At 44.7% G+C, this 18342-nt stretch overlaps 1 protein-coding gene across 1 annotated transcript in view; it reads right to left on the reverse strand.

Moving 5' to 3' along the window:
• The window catches only part of LOC144137674 (uncharacterized), a 37030-nt gene extending 32130 nt beyond the window's left edge, over positions 1–4900 (reverse strand). Inside the window, exon 1 of the mRNA XM_077669609.1 lies at positions 4793–4900. The gene's annotated coding sequence lies outside the window, so the exon portion shown is untranslated. The remainder of the gene's footprint in view (positions 1–4792) is intronic.
• Positions 4901–18342: the final 13442 nt, after the last annotated feature.

Raw genomic sequence — 18342 nt, forward strand, 5'->3', positions numbered from 1 at the left:
TCTTCCACAAAAGGAAGGTGTTACTGGAAACACGAGAGAAAATTTATGTTTCTATGATTTTGTGTTTACTCTCCGAAGCTCCCAGTTTGACAATATTGCCTTCGTGCGTTATTCATCATATCTAACCCAGAACGCCTGTTCACCCGCCTCCGCGGAGAATAGCCCCATCGGTCGGCTGGTGGTGGCGTGAAGCTTCATACCTGAACGGAGCGAAGAATGAAAAATCAATAAATCCTCAGAAATACCAGTGAGCTTATTGCTCTCCCAGTTACATGATCAGCAGCTTTCACTCTTTATTCCTGCGTATTTTCATTCATTTGACAAGAAGGATGCCCCTTAACTGGGTATATATGTTTTCTTTTTCAGTGGCGTCTAAAGGCAGGCTCTGAAAAAGGGAACGCTTGGCTGTCGTTGCAAGATGAGATATCCAATTGCTGTCCGGGGTTTGAGTAGTATGGTATTTCAACTTCCAGTCGAGCTAAAGCCATCATGATTTATTCATAGAAAAATGTTACTGCACACTTTTTGTCCGGAGTCTGATGCCAGGTTGGAGAGCGGGGACGTGTGTTTCCCTCTCGTGTAGTGGCCAGCATTTTCTGCAGCCCCACTAAACTGAAAGGCAGTTTGTAACGGGAAGTATAGCTTGTTATTGCGTATAGCGGCAAATTAGGCCTGGCGGTACTTCTTTAAAGAAGTGAGGGTTCCCCTATGGACTGTTTTTCTGAAGCTAAACCAGATAATTGTTTACCAGATAATTGTATTGCTTCATGCGCAATGGTAGGCTGCTACGCACATGTAAGTTCAAGGTATATAAATATTCCAAAATTGTTTTTTTTTTGTAAAAAAACTAAGGCGTATTTTTTTAGTTGGGAACCAAGCGCCCATTACTCGCGCAAAACTTTACATAAAACTGAGATCCCCTCTACGCTAACATGCAACTTGTCTTGTTTTCCCGATATATTATATATAAAGTTACGTTCTCTGTAGCCATTATAACGAAATTTCGTGTTGTCCTTCATAGTTCCTTTTGGTTGGTTTTTACACGCATTTGTTGTAGTGTAGCCGAGAATATCCTGGCAACGTGGTGATTGGAAAACATGATTCGTGTAATGGGACTTGGGACTTCGCACTACGCGACAAAAGCTGCTTTAGTCACCCTGGCCATCTCGAAAAATGAGGAAAACCTAGAGCACAGACGACCAAAAAACTAACTCAATGATGAAAAATTGGCGACAATTAATGAAAACAGTTGGCTTTATGAAAAGCAATATCGGCTGAAGCTATACAAAACAGAAACGACATGCTGAAATTTTAAAAATAACCTTTCCAATAATAAACCGATTATCACATGAAAGAGATATAAAACAAAAGGAAATAGCTGAAATTATTATGAAGCTAAGCTTTTAAAGCATGTTAATAAATAATAAAATTCAATCATAGCAATAATTAGTTTTCCACAGCAGACCATTTGGGAAAATCAACGTGTACCAGTAGGTTCGAAAAGCTAAGTGCGCCAATTCGTTCGCGAAAAATTTATGTGCCAGAATATCCCTGCATTGAAATTTGGCCGCGCGAAACGTGCTGCACGGGAAGGTCCTGACTCCTAGGCCCATGGGTTGATTGTGTGCCTATTTTGTTAAACAAGGCAGGCTTTTGTAAAAAGCAAACCTTTCAAGCTGGTGCTGCCTGTTTTTATGAGATTAAGGAATCTTACTTAGCTATGGAGAAAGAAACTTTGCCATGGAACGGCACCCGCATTGGGTTGATGCATATGGACCCCCGAGGAATACCATAATCAAAGTTTAACGCACAAAAGCTGCGGAGGGGCTATAGGGCACACAGCAGTATGCGTCAGTGGGTATGGGAGTTGAGCGGATGCTACAGCCTATTCACACCACTAGGGATCTCTAACTTGCGGAGAAGCCGCTTTAAACGGTTACCGCTACTGAAACGCGCTCAGTAGTGCGATATTTCAAGCCTCAGGTTCACTGCGCTGGCACTATCATCATCATAATCATCATCATCATCGTCGTCGTCGTCGTCACTGTCGTTATCATCGTTATCAGCCTGTCTACGCCCACTTCAGGGCAAACCCCTCTCTCCAAGATTTCGAATTATCCCGGTCCTGTGCTACCTGCGACCAATTTATTCCTGCAAACTTCTTGATTTCATCTGCCCACCTAACTATCTGCCGCTCCCTACCACACTTGCCTTCTCTAGGGATCCACTCTGTTTCCCTTTCTGAACAACGGTTATCTTGCCGTCACATTACATGCCCGGCCCACGCCCATTTCTTTTTCATAATTTCTACTAATATATCCTTAACACGCGTTTGTTCCCTGACCCATTCCGCTCTCTTCTCGTCCCTCAACGTTACACCTATATCTTCCGTTCCATTGCCTGCTGAGTCATCCTCAATTCAACTTGAATCATTTTATTGAGCCTCCATATTTCTGCCCCGTACGTGAGTACCGGTAAGATGCAGCTGTCATACACTTTCTTCTTCAGTGACAATGGTAGGCTGCCATTCATTGTCTGAGAATGCCTGCCGAACTCCGCCCCATTCTTATCCTTCTAATTATCTCTGCCTCATGTTTGGGATCCGGGGTAACTACCTGACCTACGTAGAAAAAATTACTTGCCACTTCCACTGCTTCGCCACGTATCTCAAACCGCTGTGCTCTCCTGAGGCTATTGGGCATTACTTCAGTCATCTGCTTATTAATTCTCACGCCCACAATTCTACTCTGCTTGTGTATTGCGGTAATCATGCTTTGCAATTCGTCCCCAGATACGTAGCAAGGCAACGTCATCAGAAAATTTGAGTTACTGAGGTATTCTTCGTTACCCATGACACCCACCTTTTCCAATACAATGTCCTGAATACCTCTTGTAAACAAGCTGTGAATAACCTTGGAGAGTTGCGTGTCCTTGTCATCGCCCTTCCTTTGAGGCACTATCTTACATGCCTTCAAATAACAAAATCGGCACTCAGAAGGCACTCACTCCCCGACGTCTACTTGAATATCGGCTTAACTTGCTAGACATTTATTTTTGTCAATAGTAGGGTATCTACATTTTTTACGTGCAAATCGTTGTAGAAATCGAGGTGCATTCGCGTTCCAATCCTAAGTCCACTCGCGCAAGCCATCGTTAATATAAGCCCCGATTCAGACTGCGAACCACAAAATTAAAATCCCCCCGCCCCCTGGAAATCTCAACACCAATCGAAATAACGAATGATGAATATTGTTAATGTTTCATGGTAAGGGAAACCATGACGGGTACAAGAATTTCTTCATCCGGCAATCACTTACCGCCTATTTCCTTTTCAATATCAAGTCATAGATGTCAAACACCCGTAGGCTTTTTTACTTTTTATTGTAGTATTTAGTGTCATATTTTTTACTCAAATGTCGGCTCATAAGGATGAACTTCAGAGAGATATTTTTCAATAATAGTGGCGTACTATACACATGCAGATACAGCAATTACTGCTGTTTCTACCATAGGTGGGCAAAAACATAATTCCGACATTTTTCTGGCAAAATAGAAGCTTAACACGTTTCAGACGAAACTTCTGCGCATAATAAATGCCAGCGGAGATGTCTTTCCGTTTTGAATTCAGCGTTCCCGTTTTGGAGTTAAGCGAGCACACTTAAATTTAAACACGACTCTGTCCTCAGCGGAAGGGCTAGCGTTTAGCCTTCCAGCAGTGGTCAAGACTGGGACGGCTTACTCAGGTCAGCCATATATTTTTTCGTCGAGGTGAGGATCCGTTAGGCACAGTCGTTTCCTTTTTTCATGCAAGACATGGGGCGGGTAACTCGCTAAGGAATCTGAACGGGAGATCATTACTGGTCTGTAGTGGAGATTAGTAAAATGTGGTTACATTATTAGGAAATAAAAAAAAACAGAGAAACGCCGATCTAGCGCAATGCCAAACGGAGGTACCTTATGGGAGGATGTAAAGGAAAATATCAGCGGTCAGGGAATTTCGGTGTAGTTCAGTCGGCCCAGGGCGGTACAAGGCTCCGCGACCGTTTTGTATTGGGTCCTAAAGCAGAAAGGGAGGCTCCCAATGGGAACAAGAAGGAGGAAGGGGTGACGTTAACGGATAAGAAAAGAGCACTCGTTGATGTCTTTTTTGAAATATGCTCATTATCAATTGGTCGCCCAGGAACCAAAGCGCTATCATTGAGCTGGGACGCTTTCGGGAGTAAGGGAGCTGCTGAGGAGGCTGCTGGAAAAAGCGGGGCGAGGCGAAGGTTTCAAACGTCGTCATTATGGGCTCCTACCGCGATGACCGGCCGCACTGCGGGTGCCGCTCTGGCGGCTGAGATTGTACGAATTTAAAGCGCAATAATTCGTACAATGGATTACCACATAGCTCGAACTCACACGTTGTTAGGTTGAGGTCGTTTCCGGGAGCACGGAAATACCACGCTAGTGAGGTGGTTTGGCTCTCGTAAGTCGTGTTTGGCTTCTCCCCTAATGTCATGTATATGTACCAGTTCCAGGATCCTTGCACCTGCCCTTCCGTTGGGCAGTATTTCAAAGTGGCAGGATTTCAAAAATAATTAAATATAACACGCCACTTCCAACGATTTTCTTATGGTTCTTTCACAGAAGATAAGCTAGCTTAATTTCTTAACTAGTGCACAAATAGGGGCAAAAACCACTGAATACAGATTCACATGCACAAACTCACCACTTGTGCATTTTTTGCAATGGAGCGAAGGCTAAATAACGTGCGTTCTATAGATTTTATACTTAGTGTAGTATAATTTACCGTGAGTTCTCAGCTTGATCCAGACCTACAAACGAGTTGTCAGTCAATGACCAGGTAGATGCTCGGTATTGAATTGATCTTCGAACTAATGTATTTGCTTACTGCAGACGAAAAAGCAGAATATTCACCTACCTTCTGATGTATATATATATGTATCATCCAAGGGGAAAGGCTTCCCTCAGCCCACTCTCTCCTTCGGCGTGAGCCGTCCGTATAGCGCGCGACATTTTGTATCCCGTGCATGTGACGTCACGTAGGGTGCCGTGTAAAGGTTATAAATTCCGGATTAAGTCGGCATTTTTTTTCCAGTCCGAAGTTAGAATAGCTTGACCATTGTCCAACTCATTAGTTATCATGACATTCCAGACCTTTTCCCAACTTGTCCAAGCACAATACTTGCAGCGGAAAATATTTCTCACACAAGAGAATACCGACCAAAAAATTCTCTTGACTGGGGTGATAAAAAAAGAATGTTGCTTATCGCTGAGTTCTTCAGCCTTGTCTCGCGCATCCCTCCATTTACTTGCCCGCCACAAAAATTGCTGAGTGTGGTTCTGATTTATTCGCGCTAACCCGCCTGAAACCGCACTATTCACATTGGTCTTACGTTTTCCGCAAATGAAAGTATTCATGGTTATTGTTTTCAACAGGACAGCTGTTTGAGGTTTTAGGTCCGCCGTGGAGCGTTACCATAAAACTCCGCCCAGCCGAGCGCATGAAAACGTGCGCCTCGTGAGGGGCGCTAAGCGTCCTGCAGGATTGCGCCGCGTGAGGAGCTCGCAAAAAAACATACCTTGCGCACCAGAGCTTGGGCCTCGTGAGGAGCGCCCGGCGTCGGCCAGCTCGACGATCGATAGCACCCCGCTTAGCATTCGCTGCGTGATTTTTAGCGTGTGGTTCTTCTCACCAGATCTCGTGAATTCGCATCTGAAATAGGAAACACAGAAAAGGTCGCTCTACAGACGCAGAGTTCGCGCGTTTGCCAAGCCGGTTGGCGCAGGTTCTAGCGCTTGCTAGCGCTGTCCACTGTGGAAGAGGTCTGAAAGCTTGGGTACAAAACGATCGGTTCCCGCCAGTCATAAGCAATTTCGGATATATATATGTGTGATGCAACAGCCGGGTTTCCGACGAAGAGAAAGAGCCGCCAGCTCTGCTGTTTTTCCAATCTTCCATCCCTAGTGCAAGCTTCATCAAGTTCTTCGTTCACCGGAAGGAAGCTTTCATGCGTCGCTTTAAATATCAATGGACTGCGCCCACCTGACACTCTCAGATGGATTAGTTGCCCAAGCACCATCTACCCGTCGTTTCGAGCTCAATCTGCATCAGGGAAATAGCCGATGATCACCGTGCAAACGGTGCCGCGTGAATTAAAACAATCGTTAATGATGGGGCTATCGCAACCCCCTTGTTCGCCATTCTGCCCTTTTTGTTCACTTTAACTCTCGCCTCTGTGGGTGACCGCGCGCCTTTTAACTCAACCCGACTGTTACAACTTGGAATTTGTGAGGAGCAGGCGCGGTTGTCACATACGCATCGCAAGTTTTCTTTTTTATTCCCTGGATGACATGTTGCAAAAGCGAAGGAATGTGTGGACCAAAGTCACGACCTATGTGCAAAGGAATTCGCATTGTAATTTTTTGGGGGAGAGAGGGGGTTGCGTCTTCACGTTAGTGTTGTTAATTTGCCACGGTTTTCCTTAAGACTTCAACACAAGTCTCGCACTTTCACTGCTTTCACTGGTTTCCTTCGCCAAGCTTGTATGATTTGTATGTATGGCGCCCCGCATATTCTTCTGACATATATTCTACCGACGTGAAGTTTAGATTACTCTGCCATTGCGATTTATTGTGAAAGACACTCAAACGTATCTGGATCAGTCATTTGAACTTCAGCAGAGCACGTTAAGTTAAAAAAATGCTGTGCCAAAGTGCCAGAAACAGGATACCGGCTAAATAGCCGGCTTATATTCCTTACTGGAACACCATTACTGTATCAATCAGCTTAAGCCATTCCAGAAGTGAGAAAATGTGTGCACAGCTAAGCACAATTGCCGATGGCCCCTTGGGTATCTGCCTAAAATGGGTATAGTTGACTACTTTGAAAAACGTGCAAGTGATATGGATTCGCTTTTTTATTAGCAGGTTTCAAGTTCGTAATCACCAATGAATGCACCATTTTGTTGAAACATGGTTTCCCTGAAGAACAACAATGAGGCAGTCAGATATGGTATCGCAAGGAATTCATCCTGAGATATAGCTAATTAACATAATATAACGAGTAAACGTTTCAGCTAAAGCATTCACAGTAGCGAAATGTACCCCCATTTACTCAATAAACGGCAACACAAAAATGCAAGAATTTATTCATTGCGCATTTCAAAGAACTCTTGCCTTTCTTTCCAGTTTTTACCCCTCATTTCTTAATTACACTCTTTTCGTAATTCAATAGCTATACTGGAAGAACAATTTTTTTTGGTCTTCTGTCTAAATGCTGAACTTACAGTCCAACTTTTCTCTCTCTTGCTCGTTTGTGAATTATTTCAACCAAGCCTGTTTTTCTCTATAACACATTCTGCTTCCCTTCTCTGGCATAGCTAATGGGTTTTTGTGCGCTCGTTTCGTCTCCGTTGTTTGTTGAATACTTATATTTACCGTCAAATTCTTTGTTTGTGGAATAGTCATATCTGCCGTCAAATTGTTTGTTTTTTAAAAATGATGTCGGGTGTTAGCAACCCCTGTTAATATGGTCAAGAAGCCAAAGATGATGCAGTTGGCCGTAAAGGAAAAACAAATTTACTGGAGGGAACAAGTGCTCCCCTAACAACTAACAAAAATACACTGGCGGCGATGCAGAAGTCAACAAAGGGACGTGGGCAGGCGAGTGTCGGCGAATCGAATACGCGGCGTCTCTTATGCGGGCATTTATCTTTCGGCGCCAGCGTTTCTCGAACCATCGAATATCATCCAGAACACTGTAGATCAAGGAAAAAACGGAGTGGCGTCTGGTGAGGGGTAGGGCGCCCTGCAGGGCTAAGGCGTCACCTCCAAAGCGTATGCCATGGCTAAAGCGCGAGACACATTGACGAGTGGTTCATGCGAGTGGTAAAACGGTCGCCACGACTAGTCGTACGCGTGAATTTGAGACACAAACTGCAATGTGCACGTGCGATGCGGCGTCGGCGTCACTCGGCCAACTTTTTTCGCTCCATGGTTGCCTCCTGTTTAGGCGAATTCCGGACGATTTATATAATGTGCAAGAGAATCCCGAGCTTGAAGTGAAAATTTATTGCGCTATTACGTTATACAGTGCATTTTTTTATGTTCAGTACAGCGGTGTTGAGAAAATATTTAGAGGAAATTCCTCAAGGTGGATTAACTTTCTCCAAAGGAAAGCTTGACATCCACCTGAATGCAGCCGAATGGCTACAAAGGAAAGCTATTCATCTTTCTCAGAAAACTACGAAGTTTTGAGAAAGCTGTATAGCTTTCCCTTGTATCCGTTCGGCTGCATACAGGTGGATGTCAAACGTTCCTTTGAAGTACAGCGGTTTGGGAACATTTAGCACCCATGATTCCGCTCGTCCATGCTGTAGGTACCTCTGGCAACGTGCGTCTACCAGGCGGAGAGCGCACGGGTAGTCATCGGCGGCGGCGTAGAGCTGCTCCCCACAACATACTCGGAATACTCCCTGGCGCCTCCTGGGGGCTTTGAAAGAAACTTTCTCAGCGATGACACCTTTGGGCTCTCATTGGCTGTGGCTGCACGACGATCGCAATGATGGCACGACTGCATCTGGCGTGCCAGTCGCACGTCGTGAGCCTCCTCCCGCAACAGAACGACGACAAAACTGGTCCTAACGACTAGTCGTAACGATCAGTCTCTTGCACGAGCACCATCTTGCACGAGCACCAGCTTGCACAAGCACCACCAGTCGCTTCCACGAGCACGAGCACCACCTTGCCGTGCTTCGCGCCCAACACCGCCCGGCGTGGGTTCACTCCTACGAAGAGTGGATTCGGCCCTCTTGGCGTGTCAACGACACATTGACAGAACTCTGGAGCTTTGTCTGTGCGGCGTCGATGGCTGGACATTACTAGCGTCCTTCCTGCCCTCCCCCTTCCCCTGCGGCTTCGGGCCATCCTTTCTTAATAAAGTTTTCTTCCTTCCTTCTTGCACGAGTCGTGAATGTGTCTCGCGCTTAAGTATATGTCACTTAACGACGTGTGAGTTCGAGCTAGCTGGTAATTCATTGTACGAATTTAAAGCTCAAAATTCATACAGGGGACGAACAGGCGCCTGTCCTTGTCCCGTACGTCGCCTGTCTGAATTTTTGCGATTAAAATTCATATATCTCACTGCCTCTCCCCCTCACGTTCGCCATAAGTCGTTGCTGAGTAGCGCTCTCTCAATCGCACTTTCCCCGTACTCCTCCTCTGTTTGTCCCTAATTCGAAGCACGGTAAATTTGGGCGGGGGTAAAAACAAGATTTGCAACAACACGCTCGGCGGCAGCGAAGTGCTGCGAGATAACGGCAGAGCTGCGCGCGCCCCCTTGCGTTCGCTGCTCACGCGATCACTTCCTGGGGCACAGCAGATATGCGCCGTGACTGAGAAGACTGCAGTTTGCCCAGCGCACAAATTTCCTATTAAGGAGTATAGCAATCGTTAGGACGTCTTTTGTTGTTTTTGTCGTTGGTTATCAAAACCGTAAGCAGCAAACATCTTGTTCATCGAACAAATAAAGCCCGGTGGTACCGGCAACCAAGCAACCAACTAATGCGCTTATTAAGGCATTCGTCCCGGTCATGAGAGATGACCCCTGCGCCGCCATATTTAGTAGCATCAGGAGCTGAAGTATTTCGGCGTACGACTGGAAGGTCGTCTGACGTGTGACCTCTCTTCCGTAATACAAAACTGAAATTCCTCCGAGCAGAAATGTCAGTTGTCAATCCATGTTCAGCAACGACATTTGGGCATATCAGGTTTATTAGTCACTGTGAATTGCTGGGGGAAAATTACACGCAAATTGACAAGCATACTCAATAATACGCTATAGTTCGTTGCGGTTTTGCGGCCACTCATATGAGAATATTGAAAGGCTAAACCGCTTAATTCGGCCCAACATTTTTTGAGCCTAAAAAACCCGTGCATGACCGCTTTTCCTGGAGCATTATGTTTACGTGTAAAAGCATCTGGAATTGTCAAAAAGGATCGGCTGGCTCGATGCCCTTTTCCCGTGCGAAGTTCCAAGCATTTTTGTTGACGTAGAAGAACGGGTTTGAAGGTCAGCTTGTATGGGTGAGCTGTTTTCCTGAAGGTCACTCTGCTGAGCGAGATAACTTGGTAAACACGCGTGTAAGAGAATTTTTTCAGTTTTTGTTTCAGTAATCAAGTACACATGACATTGGGTGTCACCCGGAACATGACTCAGTGATTCTTCAATTTCGATGGCAACCGGAATTTGTAGTGCCATTCGGGTGCTCTGTGTGAAAATCTACATCCTACAGAAAATATTGTATCGAGCAGTGTATAACGTTTCTAAGAAGGGAGCTGAATGACTTTTTTCTGATGGCGTAGCTACTTTGCTGCCACTGCTTCAAGAACTAACTGGGGACCCACGCTTGCAATTGAAGGGCGTTAACGTGCGTCACAAAGAAGTTCAGTAGGTCATTTTCCACCTCCCATTGAAACTGCCCCGCATTTCAGTCATTGGATTACCATCAAACATCTCGAAATACTGAAAACGAGAGGAAGGGGTGACAAACATCGGTTCTAATGATGCATTTTTGTTTCTCTTGTGTGAGTAATTTTTACTGGCTCTTTAACATTTATATAAGACTGACTGACACTACTGCTTATGATGCTGTTTGTCTTGCGTAGAGGGCTCGCTAGAATTAAAAATTCAACACTCATTGAGTAGTGCACCTGAGAATCGCCGGGGCGCAGAATAAACATTTTTTGTAGGAGCGTTGCCTAGGTAATAGCAAGCATAACATTCCTCAAATACTGAAACATCATCAGTAGATTCTTGTTCTCTTGTTTGGGCAATTAACCTGCATGCTATTACTTGGGAACACATACCTGAGTCAGCATCACGCTACGTGCGGCAATTCTTCAACCAGGCGAATGGCAACCCTAGGGCTAGTATAGAATTTTAAACTTAACGATATAAGTTTGCTCTGTCATAAGCTAGGTGCTTTCGCCGTGGGAACATGGCTTGCGTGGAAATTAGGTTGTCCACATATCCTACTAAGGCTTAGAGCCAGCTGTTTGAGCGATTAGTAGGTACACACCACCTCCGCCTGTCCTTTCAGGACAGTTCAGACAGAACGTTTGGTACCCTGTTATTCTCAGTACTTCATCAGTTTGTCTATAACATATCCTATAAGGGAGTGACGATATCGATGATATGTTTAACTGGTAAAATTTGTAAGTTATCAGCGTCCGTACATTTTCTATTGCGCAGAGAAACAAAACCCTAGTGACTGTTTTGAGCATTTGTTGGCCCTAAAAATGCGCCAGCTGTTTCAGGGATTCAGGTAATCTAAGCTAGGCCAACAGTAAGTGCTGATTGTTAGATATACGAAAATGTCATTTAAAGCATTTGCCAGTTTAGCTCCGGCCTAAGACACTGCGTCGAGATTTTCATTTCGGTTTCATTTTGCTTGCACGTACGTCCGAGCACAAAATTCACATTATGCCATACCTCATCACTCCAGTTCAGTGTTTCAGGGTTAAATAACTTATGAAAGTAAATTTTGTTTGCTTGTTTTAAGCATTTATTGCCTTTATTGCAGAACGCCTTGAAAGCGTGTGAATCATTGATTTCTGTAACACAAAAACCACCCCTAAAGAGCCTATTTTTCTTTTATTAGTTTTTGCATTTTATTACTTTGCGAAGGGTTGCGGGTCTGATTTGGACAGGCTGTTTTAGGCATAAAATGTTCTGCCTAAATCAGTTTAAAAATATTCAAAAAGCTTTCGTATACCTCGTTAGGGTCAGGTTGGCTGCGAACGTGCTGCCATGTTCCTTGCGGTAAAGCGCTGTGGCTTGGAGAATTCTTAAGCGTCAGGGGATTTATGTCTTGTAAAGGGGATACTCACGCTTCAGCTTTTGTTTCCAGTACAGCGTGTTCGTCAAACATTAAAATGGTTGGCATGTTATTGGTCAAGTGGCAGCCAATTACGCCGGAAAATAAAGTGGGGGGATACATATTAGTGGGAAAGATATCGAATAAATGACGGAATTAGCTTGAATGCCAGTGAGGGCTTACGCGGTGTTGATGCAGGCAGGCGACTGTAGCATAGTTACGAAATCGTGAATATCACTTTTCGTCGATTGATTGTAGAGTTTAAAGTGCCGACGCAACGCAGGCGATGAGGCGCGCCGTAGTGGAGGACTCTGGATTAATTTGGACCATCTGGGGATCTTCAAAGTGCGCCGGAATTTCGTACACACTGCGTTTTTGCTTTTCGCCCCCATCAGAAAAGCGATATACCTCTTCGTGTTTAGCATGTTCATGGTTCTGTCACATTTAAGAACAAAGTGGAAATCATTGTCGTTTATCCAGCCAAGAAACATGTCTAAAAATTGAAGGAATGTAGGAACAGAACCACAAGCTGGGCGGTACACTATGGCATGGACGTTTTCTTTGAAACTGCGGTTAGAAACTCGTAATCTTGGGTTATTTCTGGGAATTATTGAATTATCTCACATTTAAAAGCACTCATAATCACTATAACACCTCCGCCTCTCCTTTCCGGGCATTTCAGATAGTATGTTTGGTAGCCTGTTATTCTCAATACTACATCATCTTCTCTATACCAAGTTTGGCATAGCATTATGACGTCAAAAGATAATGTAAAACAAGAAAACAGGACGGGAAGGTCATCGCTTTATTTGTGGGTTGCCGGCGCGTTTCAAGGAATGTAGGACGCGGGTAGGTACCTCCTCACTATATGGATCTTTCCATGTATTTATTACATCTTTTTTTCTACATCTTGAGGCGTGGTTGCAATTCAATGTGAGATATTTTCTGTATGGGAGTGCTATTGCTAAAAATACTTTTTCTATGAAACACACGTGTGAATAAATGCTGTTGAACAAATATTTAGGTGATAAATATCCAGCGGTTGGTTTCTAATATCTCTAACACGAATATTTAACCTGATGGAAATAAGCTCCACCTACAAATACTGTGATTCTGATGTTGGCCGATTACCTTTCAAATAGCATGCGCCTGCTCAAAAATATACCAGCTGCTTTAATTGCATTATCCTCAATCGGCCTAGAAAAAAAGCCCTGTAGAAAATTTACACACTGACACTACACTGAAAAGCTGTCGGAGAGTTCTATATTTGCACACCAGTAAGGGTTAGAGCCAGCTGCTTGAGCGATTAGTAGGTACAGCCTCAAATGCGTGTTCCCCGGTTAAAACCACCCATGTATAAACGCGTTGGAAGGCAAACGGCAGCAACAAAAATGTGCAGGACCGTAGGGAAGGGCGAAGCATGTCCATTCTTTCCCTGAGGCTTTTCGTTTATTCGCTGTGTCTAAATGTACGTCCGACGTACCCGCAGCATTTCTTAAAGATACGTCGGACGTACCCGCAAGATTTTTTCAAGATACTTCGGACGTATCCGCGAAGCTTTTTTAAGTACGTCGGTGTATTCTGTTTCACTCGGCCCAAACATGCAGCGTACGTTCAGCGTTTTCTCGCGTCGACGTCGCGTCGCCAGAAATGCATGGCGACGCGAGCTGAAACTCGAGCGACGCCAATGTCTACGCGCGCCAGATATCGGCGTCGACGCAGCGCGAGAGGGCTTTGGAAAGCGAGCGGCAGCGTCCGTCTTCGCCTGGTTTGGGGTCGTTCCTTTCAGCAGGAAACCATCAATTTCTTTTTAACTTACGGTAATCGGTTGCCTTGAGACAAATTGCAAGCTATTTCTGTTCGCAAGCGCTCGTCCATTTGTGGCTTGTTCGGCCATAGCCTCCTATATATAAAGGAGGCTATTGTTCGGCTTTCATCGCGGGGAGATCGGGGATCTGCGATAGCTTTGTGTGAGTTAAATGAGGGAGCTCTGGTTACATCGCATCCATTATTAGCATAATGTGGCTTGTCAGCAAGTTTGGTGCGTGACGAGCAAGCGTTATCAACGCCAGAATTCTGGCGCATTCCAATCCATTCGTAGCTCCCGTGGCTTGCGCAGAGGAGACCGGGGATGTGCGATAGCTTTTTTTTACTCAAAAAAGAGAGCTGTGGTTACATCGATTGTAGCGCTAGCATTATTGTCCTCGGCTCCAAGATCGGTGCACAAGAAGCAAGCGTTACCACTGCTCAAATCTCTCAAATACGACCAAAAGAAAACACACCCGACACTATTCATGGGCAGCCTCAGTTGGTACACCGAATTAGTCAAACCTCCTCGTCTCCTCGCGGGTACTGACTGTACAATTTGTAAACAACCGGATAACATAGACCACGTTTTTATACACTGCTGGATGGCGGTTCACTTTTGGGATGTTATGCAGCGAACTTTACACAAAGACTTCCCACTTACCCCCCATGGTATACGGTATTTACCTACAGAGAATAACGAAGGAGTTCCCTACGATTTAATAATGCTCCCGGGCCTTCACAGCATACGGAGGGCGCGCATGGCGTGGCTCCATGGCGACGTGGATGCCCGACCGGCACGGCAGTTTCTGCGGGAAAGTGTCACGCAGTTCGTTGAGGGGCGGAGAGTCCAGCAGCCAGTACAAGATTGTTTGGATTTTCTAGAGCCGTTAATTTCTCTGACGTGATGAATAAATGACAAAGCCTAGCCGGAGGCACGGCTGGTATGTTACGGTCGGTGTGTGTTGTACCAACTACAGTGTGGTTATTTTTGCGTTGTAATTGTGTGTTGAAGACTGGTAATAAAAAAAAGTGGCCGAGCGGTTGAGAGCCGGGCTTCTGTTTTGAAAGTCCGTCGTTCGAATCCTACCAAAGACGGTTTTTTTTTTCTTTTCTTTTTTTTTGTGGCGAGGGTTTGATCAGTTTTTTTTACAGGGTACAGACAGGGTGCCAGAGTACCGTGCCTTTCAACCTACAAATGACGTTCGACGGTAACCTCCGTACAAGGCAGCGCTGAAATTTGTTTTGATTACAATTTGAATTCATGAACGTGCAGTCGGTACGCAACATGAAGGTTAGATCAAGTAGCAACTAAAGCAGTTGTGCGAGGTGCGTCTTCGTTTATCATTCTATCTTATTTTGTTCTGATTTGACCGTATGGCTCGATACATTTCGCAGCATTTCAATATTTGCCCGCCAACATACTTAGCAATAAATAAAGACGCCAAGTGATTTTTTTTTGCTAGAGCGAAAGTCTTGATAATTGCAGTTCAAGAAGCGACAATAACTGCTCATAAACGACTTCAACAGGATGGCATACGTGTCCAGCAACGCCCGCCGACGCAGCGACTGGCGCGCGACTTCGATGGTCTCCTGCGGGCCCGCCGAACGACGCCGACGCTCGCGCGACGCGTGATTTCGCGTCCATCTGGTTAGGGCTTTAAACAGAAATATATGAGGGGAAAAAAAATGAGATACTCGCGTCGCACATGATTTTGTTTCCCTCTTGCGAGAACCCGGAGTGGTCCGCATTCGATAATCTGACCTCAGCGAAGGCTCTAACCGCCCCTTCAAATAAGGTCCAACTAGAGAATACGAAAAAAAAAATACATTCAGCGTCAGGTTAGGCATCGTTAGATTCTTGGCTGATATACAGCAAACGCGTGATGGTTTTGCCGTCGATGGTTCGAGATAACCACGCTAGTTTCGAGCAACGCCGCTTTCGAGCCACTCTGGGCCCTGTACGTCCGACGTATCTATGAGATCTTGCGGGTACGTCCGACGTATCTTTAAGCAATTTTGCGGGTACGTCCGACGTATCTTTAAGAAATGTTGCTGGTACGTACGACGTATCTTTAAGAAATATTGCGGGTACGTCCGACGTATCTTTAAGAAATTTTGCGGGTACGTCCGACGTACCTTTAGACACAGCCTTCATTATTTGCGAAAACGTAGCGTTGGAGGATATGGAAACATACGTAACGATTTATAGTTTAAAAAAGCTTTGACTAAAATTACCAGTGCAGATCTCGACCAAATTTTCTCTTGGAACACTAAATGGATAGCTCACCAGATAGCTGAACCACTTGCTCACATTATTCACCTTGCAGAAATAATCTTGAATTAATAATCTTGTTTTCAAAACGGGTGCATATCCTACCCAACTAAAAAGGGCGAAAATCACACCGGTATTTGAAAAAGGAGACCGAAATTTCATGTACAATTAGAGACCCATTTCCATACTACCGTTCTTTAGCAAAATATTTGAAAACTGCATTGTTCGGTGTTTAAACAAGTACTTAACAAAATTCAACACCCTTTCAAAACACCAGTTCGGCTTCCGCGCCGGTCACTCCACCAATCTTGCTTTACTATCCTTCACTGACAAAATAAATATGCAATTGATTCGGAAAATTATGCTGGAGACCTCTTTATTGATTTAACAAAAGCTTTCGATTCAATAATTCACAGCATTCTCTTTCATAAACTAACTGCAGTAGGCGCTGTAACACGTGCTCTGTCACTTATTCGAAGCTACTTATCTGATATAAGACAAGCAGTCTGTGTTTCACGAAATCTGTCAAACTTTAAAACCACAAACAAAGGCGTGCCCCAGGGCTCAATACTGGGTCCTCTCCTCTTTTTAATATACATAAGTGACCTGCCTAATTGTGTTTCCAACTCCGAACCCTTTTGGTACGCCGACGATACTACAATATTGGCTACTGACAAATGTCTTCATTCTCTGACAGCAAAACGTACCTATGACATTAACAACATTTTGCTGTGGTGTCGCCAAAACTGTTTGCATATCAACTCATCTAAAACAATGTTTATGATTTCCATTCGAGTCAGCGTCACCTAACACATGAACCAATAATAAGTATTAACAATCATACCATTCAAGTACTTAACCAATGCATGTTTGTAGGAGTTGTTCTTGATAGTCATTGCAAATATACTAAGCACATTTCATATTTAAGGACAAAAGCTGCTCACAGCATCAGGGTATTACTCAAAGCACGCCATTTCTTTAGTGTATCAACTTTACTTCCCTTTACTATGCTTTTATTCATAGCCATTTTACGTACTGCTTATCTTCATGGGGCAACACGTACCTTAGTAATTTGATGCCATTGCAACATATCCAAAATCCAGCCATTCGCATATTTACTTTCAGTCCATTCCGCTCCCATTCTTCTTCATTGCTGCAGCAGTTGAGTATATTATCTATCAATGAATTATTCAAATATAACCTAACAACCCTATTGTTTAAGTCCTTACATAACATTGGTACCACTGAATTTTTTCACCCGGTCAAGTCTCGTGAATGTAAATTCCACTAGGTTTGACTCTAATCGTAATTTTCTCTTACCTATTGCACACTCTAATTATGGAAAACAAACTGCCAACTTTGCCGCTCGCGTGCTTCGGAATTCCCTGCCAGCTAACGTTAAACTCTCTACGTCGTTGCATGTATTTTAAAGAGGTCTTTTTGAATTTTTTCTACAACCGTAACCACAATGTCTCTTTTTATTGCCCATATGCAACTACCTGTTTTCTTTCACCCTTGACTATGTGTTAATTTTGCTGATTTGTTTGACCTACTGCCACCCGGCGCGATGGCTCAGTGGCTAAGGCGTTGCGCTGCTGAGCACAAGGTCGTGGGTTCGATTCCCGGTCGCGGTGGCCGCTTTTCTGATGGAGGCGAAAAGCAAAAACGCCCGTGTGTACGAGATTTCGGCCCACGTTAAAGATCCCCAGGTGGTCAAAATTAATGCGGAGCCCTCCACTACGGCGCGCCTCATCGCCTGCGTTGCGTCGGCGTGTTAAACCCTACAATCAATCAATCATTTGATCTACTGCCAATATTTCGTGTGCCATTGACTATGCGCTTACTCACAGGAGGTCCCCTTTGACCCCTTGGCTCTGGGACCTCCTTCTGTATCGTCACTCATGTATACATAATCAACGAACAAATAAACTCTTTTTGTGATTCTGATTCTCATACTGGATGGCGTGAAGATTCTTTCAATGCCGCCTCCATTTATTTCTACTATTTGCGAAGATTTTGGCAAATAAATGCATTCTAAAAAAATTTGCTCCAACCAAGCTGCGGAGTTGGTTTGATAGCATAGCTTTAAACAACACCCACAGCAACTGTCAATGCGACGTCACTTGAATTCACGCACGTGGCTCTACAAAGAGTAAAACCAGAGATACTGCCAGCCGTTACCTGTAACTTGCGGAGGCGGCGTCCTGAACGCAGCAGGAGCCTCGGCAATGGCCGGGCGAGAGCGGCCAACGCCGCCGCTGCAGCCGGGGCGTGAGTCGGGAGAAAGAAAAATAAGAGGAGCGTTTTTAACTAAGACAGCGGACCCTAAGACCCTAAAACTAAGACAGCGGACCCTAGCCGTCCTGATGGGCTGGATTC

Source organism: Haemaphysalis longicornis, unplaced genomic scaffold (genome assembly GCF_048455015.1).
Source record: "Haemaphysalis longicornis isolate Haplotype H1 unplaced genomic scaffold, Haemaphysalis longicornis Haplotype H1 scaffold_431, whole genome shotgun sequence".
Classification (NCBI taxonomy): Eukaryota; Metazoa; Arthropoda; class Arachnida; order Ixodida; family Ixodidae; genus Haemaphysalis; species Haemaphysalis longicornis.